Raw genomic sequence first — 27,611 nt, forward strand, 5'->3', positions numbered from 1 at the left:
CTTACATTTGCTCTTCGCAATACATAGAGAAAGCAAATGTATTTTCATTGCAGAATTTTAACAATTGTCTCTACCCTCTCTAATTTTGTGGGTAGTTTGAAAAGTCATTTATTTTTAGAATAGTTTCATATATTTAAAGCATTTCTGACCTAGTGTAGGGAATCCTTACTTCTATAGTTCCTTATTCTCAGAGGGTCTCAGTGTGGCAAAATAGTAATGCTTAAAGGTTTCTGCATCTAAAGATTTAATTAACTGCTCATAAGGGGAGAGGTAAGAAAAAGTGACAAGACTTTCTTCATAAATCATGTGTTCTGTACCAGTAATAATTTTTGGACCTATTCTTTATGATGCTTCAATTACTTCTTGTAATGTGATGCTGAAAACTATGAATTCCAACACAGAATAAAATGGTAGGATAGCAGCACAATTCTGTTTACATATCCCAGCTTTCTTTTTGTTTTGTTTTGTTTTGTTTTGTTTGCTTTCATCAGGTTATCTGCTCTTATCCCAGGTCAACTTCAGCAAAGTTTCTTTCTGATCATTTTCTCATCCTGTCTTGTGCACTTGCTCATCCTTGCCCTAATACAGAACTCTGTGATTTACCTTTGAAGGAATTCTTGTACTGTATCCTGAAGAGTTTTTTTTCTTAGACTGCTTTCTGCAGTTTGCGTGATCCTTTTGAGTACTACTTGTATCTCTTTGCATTTGAAGTCCTTGCCAGTGTGGTCCCGTTTCCAAACTGACTAAAACCACTGTCTCTCCTCATTCAGGATTCTACAGAAGACTTGCAGCAGTATCAAATCCAAAACATTTCCTGGCACAACCTTTCTCCCTTTCCTTCCATTTAGAAAATAAATCACTGATAACGCCTGTAACTAACTTTAGAGTAAGGGAGCTGATCCAAAAGTAATGGCTCCTGTTTTATTATGTTGGCCCATGACATCAGAGGCGGATGTTGGTGGTATGGTAGTAGAGGCTGAACCTTCCCACCAGGATCCCATTACATATTGTTTCCATGTGACAGATGGCAGCAGAGGGGCAGTCTGACAGAATAGTGTCTGTCATGGAAGCGTGTATGGAACAAAGTTGTGTCATAGAATTCCTCTATGAGGAAAAAGTTGCACTTACTGACATTCACTGATGCTTGCTGAATATTTATAAAGACCAAACAGTGGACAGTAGCACAGTGAAGGCTGGACTGCACAGGCAATATTTTTCCAGTAATGACACCATAAGAGCAGCTGTGAAACAGTGGGTCATCTCCACTGGTGCAGATTTTTATGAGTGTGGCATGTAAGTTCATGTTCATCACTGGCAAATGCTAATGATAGCAACTGTGTTGAAAAAAAAAAAAAACACACAAAAAACCAGTATTTTGTAGCTGAGAATTTGCTCTATCAATGCTCTATCAAATATTGTTATTGTGCTCTTTGTAACCATTGTAGTTTCCATGGAAATAAATAGAGACATTACTTCTGAAGCAACCTACATATATGTACAATTTTGAACCTGCCACACAGCCCTACTTCCTGATAAGGATCATCATCCAGGACATTGTTATGTCTTACTAAAATCAAGATATGATGTTCACCTGCAGTGAGGTAGCTAATGAATGTGGGTGCCAGGAGACCTTCAGATGAGGACATTACTCTTTCAGATGAGGACACTACTTCTTGGCTGAACACAGGCCAATTTAGATCTCCCTGCTGCAGTGGAGCACTAAAATTACATGCTTTTTAAGTTAATGATAAAGAAAACTGTTCACCCTTCCACACTCACTTCTGCTGCAGGTGGAAAAAGTCTTTAAAAGACATCATTTTCGTCCTGTTTTTGAAAAATAAGTTAATATTTCATGACCTTCTTTCTCTTTGGAGCTGCATTTAGCCTACTAGTTCCCTTAGGGAGACCAAAGCAATACAGAGTGAAGCTGAGATCTTGCCTCACAGAGGTTCCTCAGTAAAGTCGTTAAGGGGAAAAACTCAAGATCCTTAGATCTACAAAAGCAAAGGGTTTGTTTTCAGTTAGATTCAAAGGCTCACACTGTAAGCAATCAGTAAATGGCAAACACAACTTTGTGCACTGCTCTGTAACTGCAAATCTGGCACTTCCTGCTCCTCATAGCAGCACTCATCAAAGTAGTGCTAATGAGAGAATTAATCTCATGTGATTAGGAGCAAAGTATGAATGATGTAATGAAAGTACTGGTGAGCATCTGATTGTCTGGAGATGGGAGGAGAACTAGGGAAGGAAATTGTCACATCTTGTCAGACTTGCCACTATCTTTGGCTTCCCTTGTCTCTGCTTGTTTTGCTCTCACATAAGCTGAGTTTCTGGCTGTGAAACATTGACAAAGCTGAAGAACAAGGAAGGTGTCAGATCGCTCTGCTTTGAGTAGAGCTGTGCCTCCTGCCCTCACGTCCTTGTCAGACCCAAAGTCTCTGCCTATGTATGGGTATATGATGATGGCCCTGACCAGCAGGTGTTTTCTTATGTTCCCAACATGAAGTGTCAACATTGAATGAGACAAAGTCTGATCTAAGGGCCACTGTGCTCACTACTGCCTTGGTGTTGTTAAAGCTGAATTTTGCTCATTGGCTTTCTGTTGCTTCATGGAGAAAATTGAACTTCCGCAGCCACATTTATTGGTATGGCCTCTAAAACTGCATGACATCTTATAGCCAAACAACTAACAGGCTAGTGGAGGCAAACTTGAGAAACAGTACCAGAGAGAACCCAAATCAGCCAGGAAAGTCCTGAGGTCTTCTTCACAAAATCTTATGTTTTTGAAGAAAATCCCTTTCCCCCCACCCCCCTTTCTTTTTCCTTTAGTCAATCTTTAAAAGTGAGAGAAAGGTATGAAAAATCATAGCCCAGGCTAATTTTGCATTGCACTTAGCACAGTCTTTTAACTTGGGTGAAAATTCAAAAAAAGAATTCCTCTATCTCCAAGCTCTCCCATCAGCAGAGCACTCACAATACCACAGCAGAGCCCTGTCATAGGCTGTCTGTGGGCTGGCTTGATCTGTGATTACAGAAGTCTGATTCCTGCAAAGATTTTTTGGCTTCATACATCACTTACTGCATGTTGGGGGTAGATATTTTCTGTGCTGTAACAAAAGAGAGCTTGTTTACTTTGTGCCTTTTCTCCTATATAACTTGAAAATTGTGCTAATCGTGCTCCTAGAAACAAAAAGTTATCACTTAAATATTTAAATAAGTAGTGGTATCAAGCAGTCTGGCTCCACGCTCTCCATCTAATGAATTACTGACTTATTGAAGATTTTTTCTGGATATTTTTTCTCAAATCTTGCTTGAAAAATGTATCTAAATTTATTTTTGTGTTCTGTTGAGGCAAAATAAATTGAATACCATTTTATTATTATTTTTTTTGTAACCAGATAAGTTCTATTAATGTTGATTAACATCTGATGCCTGATGAAGGTGTAATTCCTGGGAGAGTAATCCTTTTTGCTGTGAACAGCAGTTGTGAAAGAAAGGAAAATGTACCGACTGACAAAGGGATTGAAATAATTAAAAGAGGACGAATAAATCACCAATTCTAGGAAACACGGGCAGAGGATTATGTTTGTTCATTACTCGTTCTTTTTTATTTTTAACTCAAATTAGGGAACAACTTTTTTTCTGTACAACATTTAGTGCTGTGGCCTGGGCTTTCTTATTGAAATATGCATAAATACCAGAGCTCTAATGAGACTTCTCAATAAGAATCTGTGGTATTCCAGTGTTCCAGTTAAAAAATGTGAACATCAATGACACATACTTTTCAACTGGGTCACTGTTCAGTTTTTATGTTTAATTTTATTTATTTATTTATTTGTTTTTTTTTTTTTTTTTTTTTTTTTTTTTCTTTTGCCATCAATTCTTTTAAATTGTTGCCTTTTGGACAATTTGAGCTTTGTGAAACTACTTTGTGTAAAGTGAAACTGAAATCAAGCTGGAAAAAAAAAAAAATGAGATTAGACACTAGATGTTAATTACAGTGCTGGAATGCTGTTGCAGATTGGGTTTCCTTGAACACAGAGCATGTTTGTCACCACACACATTGCACATTCACAAACAACAGATGCAAAAAGCAACTATTCCAAGAGATAAGTTTCTATTTTTCAGTAATTAGACTTTGTCACCTTTGCTTACAATAACTCTTGTACCCCTCAGCACATAATCACACCATCAATGTGCAGCTTTAGTTAACGTGTCCTGCCACCTCGTGGACAAATAGTAATAGGTTCTTTTTTCCATTCGAGTCATAATACCAAATGAAGTGCAGCATCCGCACATATCCATCATTTTGATGTGAAACGATTAGCAACTTGTAAGCATACACTAGTTAGCAGGATTCCGTAAATTAAATTTTTTTTCGCCTCAAATCTTCTTTCAAAACCCAGAGTTAAACAGCAAACAGTAATACTAAATGTTTTTTACCCATGTGAAAGTAGAATCTCTCAACACAAGCTTTTTGAGTCCTAAATCACAATTCTCAAGCCAAAATAGTTCTACCTTTTGCTGATATAAAAATAAGAGAGCAGTGACATAGATCTTGTGCAGCCTTTGTAATAAAAATCTTGAACATGTGAATACTTAGATTTTGAAGCGCGTCATTGGCTATCCTTGCCCTAACATTAGGCACTGCTTTTTTAAATGGGTAAATGTTGTGGTTAACTGCTGTAAAGTAAATAGAAAGTGCTGCGGAGGGGTAAAAGGCTATGTAGATTTAATGACTGCTACTGCAGACTTAGTTTTGCAGTTTGTGATGTTCATGTACACTTAGAACTTTGTGATGTTCAACAAAGCCAAGTGCATGGCTTTGCACCTGGGTAGTGGCAACCTCCATTACCAATACAAGCTGGATGATGGAGGGACAGAGCACAAGGACCTGGGAGTACTGGTAGATGGCAAGCTGGACATGAACCAATAATTTGCTCTTGCTGCCCAGAAAGCCAACTGTATCCACAGACTGCATCAAAAGATGTGTGGCCAGCAGGGTGAAGGAGGTGATCCTGCTGCGCTAATCTGAGCTGGTAAGACCTTACTTGGAGTGCTGAAACCAGATGTGAAATCCTCAGTACAGGAGAAATGTAGACGTGTTGGAGCACATCCAGAGAAGGGCCACAAAAATGACCCCAGGGATGGAACCCCTCCCCTACAAGGACAGGCTGAGAGAGCTGGGGCTGTTCAGCTCCAAGAAGGGAAGGCTCCCAGGAGGCCTGAGAGCAGACTTTCAGTATCTACAGGAGGCCTGAGAGTGGCGTTTCAGTTTCTACAGGACTGTAAGAAGGAGTGGACAGACTCTTTAGCAGGGTCTGTGGTGATAGAATAAGGGGAAATGGTTTCAAAGTTAAAGTGGGGAGAATTGGACTGCATAAAAGGAAGAAGTCTATTATAATAAGGGCAGTGAGACACTGTAACAGGTTGCCCAGAGCGGTGGTGGATGCCCCATCCCTGGGGATATCCAAGTTCAGGCTTGATGAGGCTCAGAACAACATATTCTAGTTGTAGTTGTTTCTGTTCATTGCAGGGGAGTTGGACTAGATGACCTTTAAATATCCCTTCCCACTCAAACAGTTCTTTGGCTCTCTAATTGTAGATGCAGGGATGCTTTCCACCTTCAAATTAACCACCATGTTTGAATGCTGGTTCTTTAAGTAGCATGCAAAATGGGCGTTCATAGATCTCTGCAAGCTCTAAAAAGCAACTTAGTTTCCTTCCTAAGAAACCCGAGAAGCTATTAACACCTCCTTTAACTCAATTTGCAACTAAAGTAATCAGTGATCCACTGTGTTCTGAAGTAACCACAGAAAATAAATAACCTCTATTCCATGTGCCTCTGCACCTTCACACCTTTCATTTTGAATCTACCTTAATGAATTTATTTTCCCGGATTACTACATGCATTTTGTTTTTAAATTTTAAATTTCTTAGCATAGTGTCTTAAGTTGAATTAAGATTTTCAGTCTGTGTCTTTAATGCTATTATACTTCAGAAAGGCAGTGTATTGTTTTGGTTCATATCTGCCAAAAGGCTTTCACATTCACCAGTATGTTTCCATGTAGTTTAGAAATCATACTTGCCAGTATTTGCCTACCACTATCTAATGAATTGATAAAAGTACTTTTCTTCATAGAACCATAGAATCATAGAATTGCTCAGGTTGGAAAAGACCTTAAGGATCATCAGGTTCAACCACAACCTAACCATACTTCCCTAACTCTAACAAGACTCTGATAAATCATGTCCCTGAGCAAAACAAAACAACAACAACAACCACCACCACCACATTTGGATGTGATACTCAGGAATGTGGTGTTCATAATCTTCTGTAACATTTTATTGGTACATGTATTCTTCATTTTCATTGGCCATGGCTTTGCCTCTTGTGAATGATTCAGTTAAATTGGAAATGGAAATATTCAAAGGAACCAATATAACAACTGTGTTTTTTAACTCAAGACATAATGTTATCTTAAAATTCCTTCATCAAGCCTTTAATTTATATTTGAACTAAACTCTTCCTCAGAGTAAAATAGCCAGTGCATAGCTTTCTTTAGCCCTGTGCCCCAGTAATTGACGAGCTTTGCTTTGAAGCTACAGCTACAGCAGTTAGTATCTATTACTGAGGTGGGAATTAAATGGTAGAAACCAGGATACATGGAAACAGTAGATTTACCTCCTAAAATTGTTTTTCTTGGAGGAATTAAGTACTGTGTCAACTCAGGTTACATGTGAGCAACAAGTCACTAAAAAAGAAAAGGTAGAAGTTATTCTTACAAGACATTGCCAAAGTGAACTGTTATGACAAAACTGGGTCTGGTTTTGAGCTAACCTGAAGTTTTAATTTCTTTTTCAATAAGCAGAGAAAGAAAATAACTTATTTTTGTTATATTCATCATTAGGAAAGTGACTCCACATTTTTCCAGTTTCTATAGCATGTAACAGTTGTGTATGTGGAACAACAGCTGCCTACCAATACGATCAGCCAGCTTGGAGGTGTGCTACAGTTTCAGAAATACTGCTTTAGAGAACTTTTCAGTTCTTAAGTCTCAATAGATTTGTTGGCAAGCTTTGGTGTCAAGGACTCTATTAGAACAGAGAGAGTTTAACCCAAAGATTTATGATTCAGGCAATTAAAACATATGAGTAAAATGCATGAGCAAAGATACTAAACAGAAAGTATAGCCTTTATAAAGCATTTCTAAAAGAAAACCAACTTGGAAACACAAAATGGAAATACTGGGTCTGTTCTTTTCTGACCAAGAGACAGAGATAGCTGCTGTGGTGGGAAAAAAAAGCACAGAAAAAATACTAGTTGGCACAAAATCAGAAAGGATTCTGACTAAGTTGAAAACTGATCTCAGATTTTGATTTTTATACTGATGTTTCCATATCAGGAACCTCCCAACCTGCCACAAGGAAGCTCAAACACTTTACAACTCCTGCCTTGGCATAACATTCTTTAAAGAGCTTTTCTTCTTCCTAAGATTAGCATCTGAGTGAAGCAGTCCCCAACACAGACAAGAGGAAAAGGTCCTATTCTAGATTTCATGGGGATTTTAGCTGGGAATCACAGAATCACAGAATCGTAGGGGTTGGAAGGGACCTCCAGAGATCATCAAGTCCAACCCCCCTGCCAAAGCAGGATCCCTACACCAGGTCGCACAGGTCGGCGTCCAGGCGGGTCTTGAATATCTCCAGAGAAGGAGACTCCACAACCTCCCTGGGCAGCCTGTTCCAGTGCTCCGTCACCCTCACCGTAAAGAAGTTCTTGCGCACATTGGTGCAGAACTTCCTATGCTCCAGCTTCTGGCTGTTCCCCCTTGTTCTGTCTCCACACACTGCTGAAAACAGTCTGGCCTCACCACTCTGCCCCCCACCCCCACACCTTAGATATTTATAGACCTGGAAGTACTGTACTGAGAATGATTCAGTTCTATAATTCAAAATCAGAATTGTAGATTCAAAACCTACAATTCTCTCTACATGAGTATTAAGAATTATCACATTACTGTAAGTTGTTAACACAAAATGAATTGAGGATTTAACAGCACAGAGTAATCGGAGCTTTTGTGGAGTTGAAGGGACAAAATGACCCCTGAGGGGCTAAGAAGTACCTTGAAATATTTGCATTTCTTTTTAAAAATGCATTTTTTTCTTCACTGCAATATAAAATAATTTTTTAATATATTAAAAAAAAAAAAAAAAAAAAAAAAAAAAAAGTTGTTCTCTTTAGGTTAAGCCTTTTATATGCCAATGCAGAAATAAATAGATGAGATATTTGAAATATGCTGGATTACTTGACATTTTATTATTATTATTATTTTAGACGGCGAAGAAAAGTTGAGACAAGGAGGAAATAGAAGAGTTCTCAAATTGAGGGGCACTCAATTTTTTTTTTTATCAACTGGAAGTCACTTTTCTCTCTGGAAAAAGAACTTCTGTGCTCATTCCCTGCCAATCTGCAGAGATGTGATGTGAAAATAGCGTGCACCACCACTGTGCCTCTCTCTCTCCCTTTGAGTCTGTGTTCCAAACATCTACAGACATTGTGCTGAAAATTTATATTGTTGAGCTGTAGCTGTACTGAAGAGACCAGGACTTGAAAATTGGTTCCAGTTTCCATGGAGGCTAATATACTTATGCACCTCCATCTTTCAGAATTTAAGTTCTCTCACCTCAGATAAAATGTATTGGTTTGGTGAACTGCATTCCAAAAGCTTGCAGGTGCAGAACTGAAGTGTAATGAGAGAGCATGTGCACTTTTCTAACATGCATAAGGGCTTGTTATTTGTAGCATTATCTATCACTATGTAAAGTTTGTGTTAACCAGTGAAGAGGAAAATAGGGAAAATATTATGTGCAGTTGAGTATTTGTAATATTTTATTGGGACTTATGTCCTGGAAAGAGCTGCTTGACATCACTGTTACAATATGTGAGATTTGGCATTCTTTATTCGTATTGAAAGCATAGAAACCAAGACAGATTTCCTTAAAAAAAAAACTCTGATTTGCGAATCAATAAAAATGCTCAAATGAAGAAGCTGTTCAGATTAGGATTTACTTTCTGAATAGGAAGTTACTATCTGCAGTTGCTTCAAGCATTCTTTTTAATATACTGCAGATTCACATTTAAATATTTATTGACTGGTATTGTCTACATCTGCCTCCTTCTTCTGTTTTGCAAATATATTTGTGGTGTTCAGTGTGCAACTAAGAAAGAAAAATCATTCCATACTTTTGCAAATAGAATATTTGCACATTTCCTGTAGAGATTAATGCCAAAGTTATATGTTGCATTGGTTATCAAAATGTATAGCTTTGTTTAGAAGAATTTCAAAGGTGTTCAACTCTGGACTGGAGACGTTCCACATTAATATATGTACAGATACTGTCAGTTGCTTATAGGTTTTTGATATTTTTTAGTGTATGTGTCAATTAAGAACTTCAGTGAAACCAGAACAACAACATGATAGTGTCTGTATCGCTTCAGTTAAGTGTAGTTAAAATAGTATACATTTTAGCTGGAGATAACTAGGATGTCTTGGCTGTCAAAGCCCACTGAACTGTAAATGAAATACACAAATCTCTTATGTTCCTTTGCATTCTTTCACCTAATGAGAATTAAAAAAATAGCTACAGTGAAACTAGATGTTTTGTTGCAAAGAAGATCAGTGAAAAAGCAAAAGCATCTCAGTTGAAGGAAAAGAAGAATACAAATGCAAAATGCACTACACGTTTCCTCCCTTTGTAAATGTACAAGCACCCACTGAGGGCACTGCTTTGAAATGAGTATAGGAGGCCAGTGCTTCTCTGTGCATGTGTGGGTGCACAGGAACTCCCCATTCAGAAGACTCTGGAATGTGTAGAAGGACAAAACTCATAACAGCCAGAAATTGTAAGTTTGTTTCTACCATGCTCTACATATCAGCTATAATTTATTACTGTTTTTCTATTAGTTATCCAGAGTGGGCGTTATCAAACATAATTTCTCTGGATACCACCAAAGTGTTCAGTAACAAGCTGCAGCCCAGCTATTGGGCTTTTTACTTTTACATTTTGCGGTACAGAGTTAAATTTGACTTTGAAATGCTGATCTCACACAGTGTGTGCTGAAATGCTGCAAACCAGGCAACTGCTCTTGCCGTGAAGAAATGTTTCATTTGGAGAGTACTGTAGCTATGTGGGGGCTGCTGAGCCACCTATGCTGCAGATGTAGCAATCCAGATGAAGAAGGAAAGACACCAAAGATTGTTTATTCATATATGGCTAGTGTTCGAGGGATCACCAGGCTAAGCTTTCCAGTGTAAGGGGTGTGTGAAGCTATCCCAAGCCCCAGTTTCAAAATAAAAACATGAGAAGGATGAGATGGGTCCAGGTGAGTACTGTGAGAACTGGATAAATGAGTAAGAAGAGGAATGTGGCTTATGAGATGTTAGATGTGCAAGATGTAATTCACTGTGTGCCCAGCAGCTTTTAGGTGGTGGCTGCTCTGGGAGTAACTTAAAGAAGGGCAGTATGGTTCCTTTCTCTGTGCTTCCATGCAGCACCATGAAATCTGAGGCACATTAACAGAGTGGGAGGAGATGACAAGCAGAGGTTAAATTACTGTTAAGGTGGGTCGCGGGGCCTCGGCAGCCTGTCTGGCCTGTCTCATCACATCTGTCTTGGGAATTGCCTCCCAGCACAGGACAGCCCTGGCCCAGGTCCTGTGGCCACATCTGGTGAGGGCTGGACTGTGGCTGACTCTACTCACTGTCTGCTATCCATCCTAGCTCACCTTGCTGGGTCTGTGAGATGGATCTTTTCATGGGAAGAGGAACTGTACCCACACTGCAGCCCTCCACTACAATACCCTCACTGCTCTTTGTTGGGCATTTGGTCAATTTTTTCTATGTCATAACTTATATTTTAATAAGAATGTTCTATTTCCAGAATCTAAGGAAAAAAAAAAAAAAAGACCAAGGATTGGTTTGTCATAGATGAGATAGATGAGAACAGAATGCTTTTTTGTTTATCATTTTCCAATATTTGTTTAAATGTTCATTTTTTTCCTAGTCTACTCGCTTTGAAGAGTGATATGCCTCCAACTTTTTCTATTTTTTATTTTATTTTTGCTTCTTCCATTTAGGCTCAAAAGAGTTTCTCTTTATTGTACCTAACAATGAGATCTATAATAGAAATTATCAAGTTGTTGTGCACACAGCCTTCAGCCTCGTTCATTCTTTCATCCCCACCTGAGCCTGAGCAATACAAGTATCCTGCCTTTTCAGTACAATTTAATGAAAAATAATCTCGGTGTACTATGGATAGACCTAAGATCTGCAGGAGCAGAAGAGAGATGAAAGGACAGATAAATAACAAGAAGCAAAAAGAAGAGAAGAGCCAGAGGGTAAGAGCCACATCCACCTGACTCACATTTCTCCTTCTTGATTGCAAGAGAGAAGGTGCAGCTGGCAGGGGCAGAGTGACAGTGATGTGTTGCTGCCCCCTTAGTAGCTACAGTTTGAATACCTTTTCACCATCTAGGGCATGACCATCCAGGGCTGGAGAGCTGCAGGCCATGCTTGGGCAACCCATTTTCCTTGCCCGGACAGAGTGTGCCTTCAATGGCCTCAGTCTGAGCTTTGAACTTCAGCCTGTGCATGGCTGATAGGAAGGAGGTGATTATTTTTCCCTTTCATGCTCCTCATCTGCAGCAGCTGTAATCATCACTTCTCTCATCCTCTTTTGTGCAGCAGCATCTGGTTGACTTTATGCCTACATTTTCTCTTAAAGTTCATTCTTCTCTTCTTTGAGGGTGGTCTCTGTGACCAGCAGAAAAAGAAGATGGATTCCTTTGTCCTTTTGAGCATGTGCTTGGTTAGGAATCCCCAATGTGAATGGGTTGTAGCACAAACACTTTGATTGCCAGCCTAAGCAATCTTGGAAACATCTTTTCTCTTTAATGAAGTTGTAAGTCAGTACATGCAGCAGGTATCCTCATTTTATTCATCATTATGCTCCATACAATCAAACTGAGAGAGACAGATTTTCTAATTAAAAGAGAGACTATATATTTATCTGTTGCCAGGCTGTTAGATAAACGTGCTCTGGATGCAGTTAGTCTCATCTATCAGCAGAATTTGATGAATCCCTCTTTCCATTAGCTATCTTGAGTGTGAATGGATTATTGCACTTTTCTAGCAAGCAGCTTAATTTTATTGTTGTATTACATTCCCTACTTAGCATAAAAAGTGAGTAACTGAACAACATTAAAAAAAGCTGAGAACTCTCATCAGTAGCTGTGGGGGAGTATTTTCGTTCCTTACATGTAAAGGATGCCATGTATATGAAATCATGTGTAAATGTTCAGATTTTTTTTTTTTCCATAAAGCAAACTCTTCTAAGCACTAGCTTCAACTGCCACTATACTTCATTGATGAAGAAAAGTCCTAGAAGCAAAGTAATTTCAGAAATAGACAATGAATGCCTTCTCTCCTAATATAATAAGCCATTTACTAAAAGCAAATCACCAACAGCTTGCTATTTTGCAGCAAACGGAGGCGTAACATAACCTTTGTGGTACTGATTTGTTCTTCTGGGTGCAGCCTAGAAGGGAAAATAGTTCCTGAGAAATCTGTTAGAACTATCTATCTTTGTCTTTAAAAGTTGATCTAAGATTATAGATCCCAAAGTTTTCTAGCTTGTAGCTAAATATTAAACAAATAATTGGTTTTGTGTGACGTGTAGTAATTAGCTAAAGATCATCTGTGAAGAATTTCATATGTCAAAATATGTTTTTGATGTGATCAAATAACTTAGGATGAGTAACAACTAATTTTGGCTTTTATTTTTCTGCTTATGGAATGCAAATGGCCAGATCACAGCTTAATTTAATTTTGTTGTTAGCGGCATCTGATAAATTTCATAGATTATTATAACTGCCCTTAGTTTGTTGATTTTCAAAGACAATCCAGTGAAAGGATTATTCTGTACATTATCCCTAGATATCTACTATTTGTTGCTGTTAGAGGTTGCATGTTGAATGGGGAACTCTTTGGTCTGGCCTGGTATGACTGTTCTTCTATTCTTGGATGGCTATGAACGCTGTACATTGTGCAGTGGCTAGATAGATGTGCCAGTATTTCTGATTCAAATAGTCATGCATAATATTTTACAGTTTGGTCTGCATGGGACATTGAAAGTTGCATTTTGTGAATAATTCTTGTTGTAAAATTAAATAGGCACATTTTTTTCTTTCTTTAAATTTCCTTTACTTTAATAGCTGTCTCTATAGATCCAACACACCTGGCAGAAGAGCTACAATTTTTAGGGAGGCTTTTACTCTAGGGTTCCCCAACCCAATTTCTGTTTTTAAATATTTTTCTCCCCCCACTTCTCTTCCTCTCCTTCCCTTCCCCCCCCCTCCCCCGAACCCCCCCCCCCAAAAAAAAAAAGCGAGGATGGATGTGACAATTTAAGCATTACTCAGAATGGTAATTCTGGTGCCAAGTGAACTGGATATATGGATTTTCCCACTCAGAACAGATCCTTTTTCATATGAGATAAATTTTCTCACTCTTCTTTACAGGGAGTGTTTGTGTACCTATTAAATGAGGTGTCCAATAGTAACTTGTCACCAGGGAGAAAAGATGAATAAAAAATACATTTGCTTGTAAAATATTTCAGTTCTTGGAAGAGAGAATATGGAGATTCCACTTTTTAATGAGCAGTCCCTTATACCTATGCTGATTTTACTGGCATTAATAAAGTTCTGTTTGGCATAAGAATATCTGTTTGCACAAATCCCTTTCCAAGGATTCTGTTTTGAGAGCTGGTTATTTCTGTAGAAAAGGAAGAAGGAAGGAAAAGGAGTTAGTGGCTTTTGGACCAGATCAGCTGTTCAGATAGTATCAAATTCACAAAGTCTAATTTGAACAGATGTTGTCTGGCTAAGAGTGAGAAAAAATGCTGTAAAGTACTCATTTTTTCCTTGATTCTCTCATTCTTCCTCTCTCTTTTTCTTTGCCCACCCCCCTCCTTTTTTTTTCTTTTTTCTTTTTTCTTTTTTTTTTTTTTTCTTTTTTTTTTTGGTCAGACACGTCCTTCAAGGGCCATACATTAACACATTGCCCTAATTACTCTCATAGTCCCATTACTGAAACATATGGAGTAAGTCACTCTGCCATATGCATGATTACAGATGAACATGTTATGGAATTCCTAGACTGTAATTACGACTGAGGAAGGTTAGAAGAATATTGGCTGCAAGTGTCCTTGGAGGCTATATATTGCAAGCACTGAGTCAAGAATAGCTATCATCACATCTGTATACTCTTCTGCCAGCACAGGCAATTTCTTACTGACTCAAATTAGTACACAATTGAATGATGTCTTAGTGGCAATAAGCAACAAGAAAGAAGAATAGTCTGAAGGAGCTAACTTAAAAGTCCCATTTTTGGGTGCCGCAGAAAAAGCTGACAGCACACATCCATAATACTAACCATGTTCTGTCATTTGTGTGTCTGCGAATGTGATTCAGATGGTCAAAACATGCTAAAGAAATACCTGAATTCCACTCCTAGTTTTGGCACTAGCCCCAGATGTCACAATTTGGTCCAGATCCACTGGTGAATGTAGTAGTAGTTGTGCTGTGCATTGCTACAGTTAATTTTCAGACAGTCATTTCCAGGAGAGGAATTCACAAGCCCTATTTGAGTGCTGAAGCTGTCTATGCAGTTTACTGGGAAAGGTACTTGCCACTAAGACTCCTTATGGTAGCCAGGCCTCTGACTAGACAACATGCTTCAGAGAGCTGGTGGTAAGTGCAGGAGAGGCTGACTGTGTAGCTTGTGGTTGAAAGAAAGATGGTCTGCATGTAATATCTGCTTATTGAAGATATCTGTGTATTGAAGATACATTTCCAAAATATCTCAAATAGGTGGCCTGTGGCTGCTGATGTTGGAGTGTGGTTTCTGTGATTCTGTGATTCTGTGATTCTAATGCTAAGGTGACTATGTCTCCTGTTCTGTGACTGTGTGAAAATTTACCTCCAGTCAGAGCAGAAGTACGGGAAGTGCTGGTGCCACTATACTACTGCAAGATATTTCTGTCTGGTTGCTTGGTGAATATTTCAGCTCCACAGAGAACCAGTGCTTCAGGAGGCCTTGTTAATAAACCTTTCTCTAGGGCAGCAGCCAATGGTGAACTTACCCTGGGCTAGGGATGGTGGAGAATTCAAGATTACAAGAAGTGAGACCTCCAATTTATTTTTAAACTTATTTTTAAGTTGCCCATAGTTGCTGTGAGCTTGTTTCAGTGGCTGTTAGGAAGTTGTAGTCCAAGCAGAGCAGGCTTGAAGAGCAAAACAGTTGGTGCTGAGGAGTCAGTAGTCACACTGACTACTGTGTTGTTGTTTTGGGGATTTCACTTCTGACTAGCACCGATCTGGCCCTGTGTTGTTAGCTTGTTAGCAGCTGGAGATCATCAGTTGTATACCTGATCTTCATCTTTTGAGCCAGGTTCATTTAAAAGTGATCCGGTACGTGCGTGTATTTATGCTATGACCAGCCCATGATGAAGTAGGAATGAAGTACTTTAAGTGGGGATCATTTAAAAAAGTCATTCCTCCTCTGGACTAAAAAGTTTTTTTACTCACAGCAAAGTATGGCCATCAGACACTTTCCTAGGTGTGAGGTAAGACTCCTGCATGACTCTATTAATGCAAATAGATTCTTACAGTACCATAGCTTCTTCAGCATTTAAACTACACCTGGATTTCACACCAGAATCGCTTGAAATAAGTGACATTTTCAGTACATCATTGCTTCTCTGGGATGTGGTTCTTACAAACTCCATGCTTTGCTTTACTTGTCTAGAGAGAACACATAGAATCATAGAATGTTTTTTGTTGGAGGGTACCTCAAAGCCCACCCACTCCCAGCCCACTGCCATAGGCAGGTCTGCTTCCAACCAGATCAGGCTCCCCAGAGTCCCATCAGTTTTTCCTTGAACACCCCCACAGCTTCACTGGGCAGCCTGTACCAGTGCCTCACCACCTTCTAAGTGAAAAATTTCTTCCTAACATCTAAGTACATATGATGCCATTCTTTTATCCTCCTCTCCATCTCTTGCGAGCTTTTTTTTTTTTTTTTCTGGGGTGGGAATATCAACACTGTACAGAGGAACAGACCCTCTCCCTACCATCCATTGTAAAAATACTATGGTTCAAAGCTGCAGTACTTTTCTTAAGGTTCAACATAGGAGATGAATATCCTTCCAGCAAGAAAATCTGAATGACTGGTGTTACTAAACTGCTTTCAGTCACCAGTTTCTGTTGTGGCAGATTGCCAGTAGGTGATGATACAATGTTTATGCATGCTGAGATTCAAGGAATTTCTTTGCTGAGAACTAAACAGTTAGGGGGATATATCCTGTTCCACTCCATCAGTTTAAAAAGAATGAAGAAACAATGGCAATATTTTTTTCCATGATAGATCCACTCTCCTGCACTGTAAACCAAAAGTTTAAAATCTAATTCCTGCACTGCTAAAAAAAAATTAACAGCATTTCAGGAAATTAGGAGAACATTAAACCAGTTTTCTTGTTGCTTCAGAAGGCACTGAAGGCAGCGGCTCATCCATATTGCCTGCACATGTAGGTAGACACAATTTTCCATCACCTTGTTTCTAGCTATGCTGCAGCACATCTCACTCATGCTTGCTGGCTGGTCTGCCCATCAAACTCTGCAACATCATTGTGCCCAAATTTACCTCCACAGTTCAACTGTTTCTCTGCTTGGATACCTACTAAAGCTCTATCATTTGCCTCCCCACAAAGTAGGATTTCTCTCTTGCCTTCCTTTTCACTTGCAGTATTTCTTTCTTACAGCTCTATGCTTCCTTGCTCCAAATCCAATATCTGGATCAGGAATTGTGAGGCAACGTTGTCTGTGTTCCTCTAGCATGCTGTTTACTGGAAAAACCTAGGGAATTAAGAATTCAGCTATACAGAAAGAAAAGTAATAGTAATTCTTTTGAAGATGCTGACCCTATGGCTCAAGGCTTCCCAAAGGTAGCTATCTACAAACAATTTTGGTGGAAGCATGCAGCTGACCTATAAGAGCTTAAATACCTCCTATAGTAGCAAAAGCTATTGTTTCAGTAAGTTTTGAGTCAGATAAGGATCTGCTGTTGTTACTACTTATCACTCTGAAATCATGCATGTACCATTCTGTTCATCACACATTAAATAAACAGAGATAAGGCAGAGTTACAGGAAACATCTACAGCAGTGAACTGAAATGATTACTTGTGTTGATGAACACACACACACACACACACAAAAGAACCCAAACAATTTCATAAGTTTCTAAAAGTTTGACTTTTGTCTTTTTCTTCTTTTTCCCCACTAATGTAGACCCAATCCTCCTTTATAATTTAAGTACTTGTGTAATTTAAATACTTTAATTTGGCACTTCTTAATCCCATCAGCTTCCCTAGCTCAAAATCCAGGAAGTAATTGCATTTCATATGAGGAAGATGCTACCACAGATACTTTATCCCAGGAACACAAGTGCAGTTACCTCCTCCCCTCATGTTCGTTTTGGCGCTGAGTTGATAAAAATCTTGGCACAAGGGCTGGTTCTTTTGATGGGGTAGATGTCAATATCTTTCTCAGAAGCTGACATGTGCAATGCTCTGAGGATTATAGCTCATGAGCTGCTGCAAAACTCAGCTGGTCTGTACTTTGAGCAAATAATTCCTTTTATTTGGCAGGCTTTAAAAAATAGAAAGAGAGAGAAGGGGAAATAGAGGCCATCAGACTGTTCCCAAACAAGAACATTCAGAATGGTAACAAAAAAATGTTGCTGCTGTGTTACATAACCATTAGAATCACTTACCATCAAAGGTCAAAAGCATTAACCACATGTTGGCAACATTTATAAATAGACTCTCTATGGAGCTTTACCTAAAGTGGAATGGATGAAACATTTTGACTCAGGAAGAACAATTAGAACCAGTAGGATCTTTTAATGTCATAGCTGCATTAGGCAAGATGCATGAATGTTGGTACTCACAGTCATAGAAAAATAGGCGGTTTTACTACCTATAGAGTCTGAAATAGAATACAATTTCAGCTTGACTCCTGGAAGGCCACGGGATGGCTGGCCCCATTGTGGCTGTGTAAGTGTAGGAAAGCGTAAAGAGATTTTTTTTTATCCTCAGCAAGACCATTCAAGAAGTACTGCAGCTCTTGCCATCACTAATGGGTGGAGAGGTACACAATGTATCCTCATTGATGAAGTGACCCAAGAGTGACTGGGAGCCTCTGCACAAATGGTGATCATCAGTGGAATCAAGACTGTATTCTCCCAGAACTTACGGTACATGCATTTTGAACATACCCTTTATAATATTTATCATCACGTGCTGGGTTAAAAATGTTTGCCAAACATTCAGAAATGAGAAAATCATAAAATTAGGATTGCTTTGGGCACATTCATTTGTTCCATTTCATACTCAATTCCTATTTGGCCAGTATTAATTATATGAGTACAGATGTGGTTTTTTGTTTTTTTTTTTTTATTATTTTTTTCCCACAGAGGTAGAATGGTCTGGGCTGTTGTTTGGGGGGAAAAGATAAGACCATTTACAGTTTCTGAAGTATCTGGGTTCCAAAGCAGTTTGTCCTAGTGACCAGACAAAAACTGGTCAGTAGAACAAACCGCTTATGAATCCAGGTACTGCAAGCCTCTCTTGACTGTCTAGATTGATTTGTTGATAATGGGAGTAGAGCTGATATCTCTGTCAAGGTCAATGGCTCTATTACATGCTAGAAAAAATGACCACTTTTGGCTTACCTGGGCAAAAGATGGAAGGCAAACTCAGCTCTGTCTCTACAAAAAAAAAAAAAAAAAAGACAATTTGGATTGCAGTTTCTTCATTTTGGACAGGAAAAGTAATATGACAGTTCTCCTAAACATTCCCCTTCTCAGTTATTCTTCGTAATATTTTTGGTGATAAATCCTTTGAGGAGGGAACACAGTCATTCCTGGCTCTGCATTTGCCTGTCACAATTAAATAGTGAGAGGACAGAAGGAAACTCCTTAGAGAGTCATTCTTGGAGGTACTGAAGGTTTTTTACAGTGAGGAGGACAAGAAATAAGCCATAAATACAAATGTAAACTTGTAACTATCTGAATACTTTAAGTAAGTCAGATAATTTTAAAGAAAAGATATCAGTATAACAAAAACAACAAAAGCAAGTGTAGAGTCTTGCACCTAGGGAGGAATAATTGCATGCACCGGTACAGGTTGGGGGATGACCTGCTGGAGAGGAGCTCTGCAGAGAGGGACCTGGGTGTCCTGGTGGACGACAGGTTGGCCATGAGCCAGCAGTGTGCACTTGTGGCCAAAAAGGCCAATGGCATTCTGGGGTGCATTAAAAGCAGCGTGGCCAGCAGGTCGAGGGAGGTGATCCTCCCCCTCTACTCTGCCCTGGTAAGGCCTCATCTGGAGTACTGTGTCCAGTTCTGGGCTCCTCAGTACAAAAAAGACAGGGATCTCTTGGAAAGAGTCCAGCGGAGAGCCACAAAGATGGTGAAGGGCCTGGAGCATCTCCCCTATGAGGAAAGGCTAAGTGATCTGGGTCTGTTTAGCCTTGAGAAGAGAAGACTGAGAGGGGACCTGATCCAGGTCTATAAATATTTGAGGTGTGGGGGGCAAAGTGGCGAGGCCAGACTGTTTTCAGCAGTGTGCGGAGACAGGACAAGGGGAGATGGCCAGAAGCTGGAGCATAGGAAGTTCCGCACCAATGTGCACAAGAACTTCTTTACGGTGAGGGTGACGGAGCACTGGAACAGGCTGCCCAGGGAGGTTGTGGAGTCTCCTTCTCTGGAGATATTCAAGACCCGCCTGGACGCCTACTTGTGCGACCTGGTGTAGGGATCCTGCTTTGGCAGGGGGGTTGGACTTGATGATCTCTGGAGGTCCCTTCCAACCCCTACGATTCTGTGATTCTGTGATTCTGTGATTCAGTATGGAAATCATTGTTCTTCTACTTTTTCAGGTTTGGAGGAGGCTACAAGTTTCTATTTTCTGTACTTCTGCTGGTAAAAAGGCAAATTCCTGATCAAGGCATGGTTGAGACCTTGTGAATTCATGTGTGAAAAATGACCTGGTACTGGAAATGTAGAAATTTTCAGTTTATTCCTTTACCTGCTTCCTTTAATTCCAGTAATATGGATCAATAAACAAGATCAGAAAGTAGGAGATGGTAGGGGAGTGCACACACTTACTTTATGCCAGCACTTGATTTGCCTTAATTTGCTTAAGCGTTCCTCCTGAAGACAAGAAATTGCAAATTGAATTTAAAAATAATCGTAATCACTCTGGGAGCATAGTGATTACCTTTTGATTACCAGAGAGGAAGCACAGTGGGTTATCAGGTGAAACAGTTCTCAAGCTTATTCATGAAGCAGGTGCTTTCTAGACTATTTGCATAAATGCCAGCAGCTCCCCTTAGAGACTGTGATTTACTTATAGCCACCAGGTGTCTCCTGGATGTCTGTTTTATTTTATTTTGTTTTATTTTATTTTATTTTATTTTATTTGTCTCTCTCCTTTCTATCTTCCTTTGTGTCCCTCCACCACCATAAAGGTAGGACATTTGACCCCCTTAGGCAGTACTCTGTAGACTGCCAGTTGTGTTTCCCAGCTTCTAAGATCTGTGAGGAACTGGAAGCTGCCTCAAGTCTACTTGGTGATAGTGCACCCTCTCTGTGTTCCCCTAGCACCAGATATCCTCACCAATGAAACAAAGGCAAGAGTAAATGTTTGGACGAATGAGAGTTGCAGGTAAGTAAATACAGACTATGTTAAGCACAGGTTTGATCTCTTCATCATTCTAATGAAATCTCAAGTACAGTATGGTCTTTTAAGTGTTAAGTGGTTTTGATAGCTGATGATTAGTTTGCAGAAATGTACCTGAAACTTCAAAATCTTCTCAGTTCTGGATAGCTTTATAATACTTCTTGTTGTTGTACTTCAGCATCATACTTGAATTCATCTGTCATTTTTGCTATTTTTTGCAATTCAGAGTATTTCCAGGCTTTTACTATTCTAAGTTTCTAGTCACGTTTACTTTGTACTTTCATTTAAATTCTCTCAGCAACTTCCTGCTTACGTAGTCTAATCCATTTTTTAGTGTTATTAAAACTACTTCAGATTTATATTTGAAGGGTGAGTCCCACTTCTCTTGCTTTTCCTTTCCCTTTTGAAGGTTCTGGAGTCACTGGAATGATGTAGCCTTGTAGCTAATGCATTTTTAACACACACAGATTCATCTGTTTCGATGCAATTATAAAATTAAAATAGACAGGACGCAACTGACAGTCTTTATTTATTTTTTCAGCTATAGGTTACAGACAGACTTTAAATGTAAGGAGTGGAATACAGCCTAGAACAGGTGCTTTTATGTGTGAAAACCATTTTAAGGAGGTTAATGTCTTCTGAGAATTCCTTACTTTTCATTACTTTTGAGGCAATGCTTTCAAAAGAGCTAATTAGTTTGCTTGCCAAACTTGAGAAACTTAAGAGGATTCTGCTTTTTCAGAAAGTATGGAGAATCTGTATTCTGAAAATGAGTCATTGAAAATGGGTTTTATGAAATCTTTCAAAAAATGGAGTTTGCATTTGGATCACTGATCCCTTGTAAAAATATGATTTTTCTATATCTGTGAATACCGACATTCATGCATCTTGCCTTCTGCAGTTGTCTTTGTTCAGATTTCAGAAGTATTTCACTAAGGGTTTCCTGATTACTTACATTGTTAAGGCAAGTGATGAACTATTCAACCTGTATCGATAAGCTCAAACTTATCTACTACCAGGAGAATTACTTAGAGTAACATAGTCTTCTGAATCATGCATCCATTATGATGTTACAACACAACGAGACAGAACGAGCTTGAAAATTTCATAAAAGCTATTAATTTCAATTTGTTTTGAATTGAAAAAAACATGCAAAACAAACATACTCAATTTAACTCGTATAAGCAATGTTAGCATTTAATTAGAATATGAGGATAAATTGATGGGCTGTTATTTTCCAGATTTCCATCAAATCTTACTAATCTAGGAGCAAGAACTCATAGCAGCCACTGAATAAAATAAGGTACTAAATTTAAAATATGACCCCATGTGTATTAGTATAATTAAAGCATCAAACTTTAAAATGCAATTATCAAGTAATAGGAATGCCATGCATCTATAATGCTAGAATTTCCTTAAAGCACATTAAGGACATGCAACGCTCAGCAGATTCCTAACTACTATTTAATTACCCTTACATTTATTGCTGCAGTGTATGGAAAACATACACATTTGCCTAAGCACAGGGAACATTAAGAGATTTCCTTTTGTAGTTTTATTACAGATAGAATTAAAAATCCTCTGTATAACTTGCTCAGCGATAAACTAATGAAAACACTTGCAAATATACACTTTAAAACTGTCATTTGAATACTTTATTAACACCCTCATGCATGCGTCTGTGTTGCTCTTATAAAAGTTCACTGGTGTTTTTGTAGTCACCCACCTGTTGTCTTTTCAAAGAAAACTGTAACTTGAATATATTTGTCCTCTTGACAGGATCTCCATTCTAATTAGTTTTGCAGTTTTTAAATAGGTGATTTGAATTTTCAGAGCACTCTATTCCCTTTCATGTGAATACTGTGGGGCTTTGAGTTTATTAAGGGTCTGACTTTTCTGCAAATATATCTAAAGCTTTAAAAGGAGTTTTATGTTGGAGACTTAGGATTTTTTTAATTGCATTTTTTTTTTTTCCTCAGCTGTCTCTCTAATAGTCTCTAACTATGTGGAAAATAAATGGAAATTCAGTGCTTCACGTGCATAGCCTTTAAAACAAGCAATGGGTACTTTTCAGCAAACGTAATTTAAGATGTCTCTCTAGTGTGAGATTCTTTTCTTTGTCAAATATTTGTATCCCACAGACCAGCTGTTCCATACTGTTCTGAAAGCAGAAAAGAAAATACAAGGTCTGTTCTGAAAGTAATGCCTCCTTTTTTATTCTGCTGGCCCTCAACATCAGAGGTGGATGTTGGAGGCATGGCAGTAGAGGTTGAACCTTCCTGCCGGTATCTCATTACATGTCGTTGCCATGTGACAGATTGCAGCAGTGGGGCAGTCTGACACAATGGCATCTGACATTCAAGTATGTATGAAGCAAAGGTGTGTCATGGAATTCTTTCATGCAAAAAAAAAAAAAAAAATAGAGCCCATCGACGTCCATGAGCATTTGCCGAATCTTTATAGGGACCAAACAGTGAATGTGAGCACAGTGAGGTGTTGGGTGATGTGTTTCAGCAGTGGTAACCATGGGTCACCTCTGCTGATGCAGATTTTCATGAGTATGGTATGCAGGTTCTCACCTCTGATGAAAATCATAGCTTATGGTGGTGAATATTGAGAAATACTGTTTTGTAGCAGAGAATTTTCTCTGTCAAATAGTGCTATTGTGTTTTATATATCTATTGTAGTTTCCATGAAAATAAATAGGAGACATTACTTTTGGAGCAATCTACATAAAATAATGTTTCCAGAACAACTGCATCTGCAAGCATCCCATGTGGTTCCTTTCTCTTTAGTCCCCTTTGGTGCATTTAAGACAACCTATGGATGGCTTGCTTGAGTGTGACTGGTACTGGGTCAGGAGAGGTGGGATGTGTGTGTCTCATGCTGCATAAGGAGCATCCTGTTTGAACGTAGGTGTAACGTTTCAGGGTCCCCTCGTGCTGATGTTTGCATCTTGTCTAAAGGGAAGCCTTTTGGCAATTGCTAAAAGCATTTTAATTTCTCATATTCTCAATCTGGATGTGTCTGTAACAGTATTGTTTACAATGGAAAGGTGGCCAATCTTGATATGTTTAGGAAAGAGTTGTAAAAGTCCTTACTGCAGGAAGATCAAAGAAAATTAAAGGATTAGCAGAAAAAGAAGAAACAGAAAAACAGAGAAAAATCCAAACAACAAAACAATAACAACAAAAAGAACTAGAAAGAAACAACTAATAAAGCAATAGAGGGACATGAATATTGCTAAGGGGGTTTTATTTATTTATATTATTATTATTATAATAGAAAAGAATAACTGTATCTGGGGAAAGGAATTTGCAGCCATAAACCATAATTCCCTTGAACTTCTTCTTAAATCAGCTCTCTCTGCTCTATACTCTCTCCACTTGAAACAGAGACGGGAGAAAGTAGGAGGCTGAGCTATTTCCTTCAGCGCAAGACCAGAGATTCTCTGAGTTGTTGGCCTTAGCCTTTGGAGCCCTCTCTGTGCTCTCTGGGACAGCATAAGACATTATTTTCAAGAGACAAGAGGCTCATGTCTTTCTGTAGAGCTTTTTCTTTTATCCCTGATCCTGTGGAGAAGATGTGTTCAAAAGCTTATGCTGGTCCAAGAGTAGTGACAAAATTAATGGCAGAGAGCCTGCAACAAGCGTGCTGTTTGAGTGCAGACATTGTGAACTGGCACAGTAAATGAGAATGGAAGAAAAATTTCTCCAAAGAGCAGTCAGTCAGGAGTTCATTTTATTTTTGTCTACATTCAATAGGCTGATGAGCACAATTAACAGCTGCTTCACTGGAAACTTTCATTCTGTTATTTCCTTCATCTCAGACATGGAATCATTTGATAATTATTTTTATATGCTAACTTTCACATCATCAACCATTATTCCCATGCTTACACAGGAATGACTAAGAAATAATAGTAAGCACAAGTCATTGTTTTTAACTCTTTCCTTGCCATGCACTTTTTATATTATTGTAGTGATTTTACTCCACCAGGCTGAGATGTGTATTCTAACTTCCCTAGTACAAAAGAGTGTGTATCTGATTTAATACATCAGCCAGAAAAGATAGGTGATGCATTTACTGCTGTTCAGAAAATAGATTCTGCATGGAATTAACAGCTAGAAAAACAGGTCTCAGTTATTTCCAAGAGCACTAAGATTGCCCTCAGCTTGGCATGAGATAACTAAAGCACAGAAATCTATCAGACTGCTGTCTGACCTTGGACAACTTGGATTGTTTCTTCTGCTTCTTGACTGTTTGCCTACTGCTGCACCACATTAACTCTGTGTGAAAACATTTCTGCACTTGTTTGTACAACTTCTGTTTTGCTTAGGGTCTTCAGTTAACATAGATATGCCTCATTTAAAAACAAAACTGCGGAGCATTCCACCTGTTTCCTTCCAAATTGTACAGGACTAAATAGCTTTGCTTGATAGAAAGTATAGTCCTGTGGTTTGGATTAAAATTATTTTCAGTTTCAGTAGTCATAACAGGTGGCATCAGGAGATATTTCCTTGGGAACTGCTTCTTCAGCCTTCTATTGCAAAAGTTGCGTTAGGTCATCTTATAATCTGAAAGCCAATAGAAGTGAATCTGAATTAATCCAATCATAATGGGCTTGTCAATTGTGATTATATCTGATTTTAATGATAGCTTGCACATGGATAGAAATTAATGAGTAATATTTGTGTGTTAGGAATTCACTTAGATTAGTAATCTATATTCTTCATGTCCAAAAAGCAACAGTACTTCTAGTGAGTGCAAGAGGACAGTAAGCTCTTGGCAGAATCACAGAATGGTTGAGTTTGAAAGGGGACTTAGGAGGTCATCTGGCCCAACCTCTGCTCAAGCAGAAACACTTACAGTAGGTTGCTCATGCCTATGTCCAAGCAACTTTGGAATATGTCCAAGGAGGAAACCTCACAACATCTCTGGGCAATGTGTGCCAGTGCTCTGTCACACTCACAACAAGCTGCTTCCAGATATTTAGACAATACCTTTTGTGTTTCAGATTTTGTCCTTTACCTCTTGTCCTGGCACTGGGTAACGCTGAAAAGAGTCTGGCTGCATCTTTTTTGCCCTCTCTCTGTAGGTATTGATACACATAATAAATAAGATCCTCTTAAGCTGCTTCTTCGTCAGGCTGAGCAGTTCCAACATGCAAATAGTCTTACATCAGAAATATGCCACCACTGGGAATAGACTTCTCTTCTTGAACCATGTCCTCATAGCATCAGACAATTGGAAAGGACTTCTGTCATCAACACCTCCATTGTCTCCAACAAAATCCTAATGAGTGCCAAGTGCTGAGACATGAAGTCCTGCTATCACTTTCTCCTGATTTTCTCCCTCTCTCTCTCTCTCTTTTTTTTTTTTTTTTTTTTTTTTCATATTTCTTTATGCATTGTGTATTTCTTCTCTTCATTTTGCTGTCCTTGAAGCTTGGATTATAGGCAGACTTTATTGCTTTCCTTGTTTTCCTTGTAGCCAGGATTGTTTTGCAGTGCATTAGAAAATCTGCCATTACATAGGCTGCTCATGGAATGCTATAATAGTCTGACTTGTTAAGGTTTGTCAAATCTCAGTTTGACAGGTAAGAACTTGTGCTGGGAACCTGCCACTCTGATAGTTAGTGAGAGAGTGTCAGGAACAGAAGCTGCTATATTTTTTTTTAATTTTTGTTTTTTCAATCTCAATAACTCTTTTGTTTTCCACCCTTTTGCAGCTTGCTTTGTCTTTGGGAAAGGAAGATCAAGCTATCACAGAAACAACAGTAGGAACAACAATTCCAGCTCAAGTCAACATCTGTTTTTCTTTACCATCAAAAGGCCTGTTATTTCCCTTGTTAGCACCCTCTGATAGATTTGCTGAACAGCATTTTTGTGTGTTAAAACTCTGGTGGCCAAAGAGAAAAGGAATAACAGAAACTTACATAATTAAATAGAGTTTTTATTTCTTAAACTTTCACCTGTCTTTCCTTCTGTTCTTATTTTTTTTAATGTTGTTGCAGCTATCATTTATGAAGATTATTATTCTATGGGTGTTTGCCCTACAATTAAGAAGGACCTCCAGAGTCCCCTTTCAAACTCAACCATTCTGTGATTCTGCCAATAGCTTACTGTCCTCTTGCATTCTTGAAATTTCAGATCAATGAAAGAGTTTAATATTGTCCAATAGCAAGATAACATTAACATTTTTTACTCTCTTGGTCCATTTTTTGAGCATTACAAAGCGGAGGTTAGATCCAGATTTCCTTTAAAACAAACAAACAAAAATGTCTCCAACCCAGCATAAGACAAATGGTAGAAAATAAACACTGAAAATCCCATTATATATAAAGGTCTTTTTTTTTTTTTTGCTACAAAGCCTGCTGCCCCCACCAGGATTGACATTAAAAATAATGTAAATATAAAAAATATAGCTCTGTTGGGCTTTTGAAAGATGTTTTGGGAAAGAATGTGATTTTGGGAAAGTTTGGGTAGTTTTGGGTCCTGTTACAATAATGCAGAGCATTTCATAATTTTTAGACTCTATCTCATTGCATGTGTCCAGATAAATTTGGGCCTCTAAATGAGTTTAAAATCATGATGTCAATAGAAATCTATTGAGATTAAAATGTCTTCTGTTTCTTTAAGCCTGTGGAGAAGACATAAAAGGGAGACTGTAGGTTTTACAGCCACTGCAAGTTTTATAATGAAAAATTCTCAGCTGAAATTGACTCAGCTCAGCTTTACTAGTAAG

General features: G+C 38.6%; 1 long non-coding RNA gene across 1 annotated transcript; it reads left to right on the forward strand.

Annotated features, from left to right (window-relative positions):
- Positions 1-20,567: 20,567 nt before the first annotated feature.
- LOC149919880 (uncharacterized) lies at positions 20,568-26,768 on the forward strand. Its single transcript, XR_016463731.1, has 3 exons — positions 20,568-20,652; positions 20,786-20,849; positions 26,596-26,768. It is a non-coding gene; the product is annotated as an uncharacterized LOC149919880 (long non-coding RNA).
- Positions 26,769-27,611: the final 843 nt, after the last annotated feature.

Source organism: Phasianus colchicus, chromosome 1, assembly GCF_987193195.1.
Source record: "Phasianus colchicus chromosome 1, bPhaCol1.hap1.1, whole genome shotgun sequence".
Classification (NCBI taxonomy): Eukaryota; Metazoa; Chordata; class Aves; order Galliformes; family Phasianidae; genus Phasianus; species Phasianus colchicus.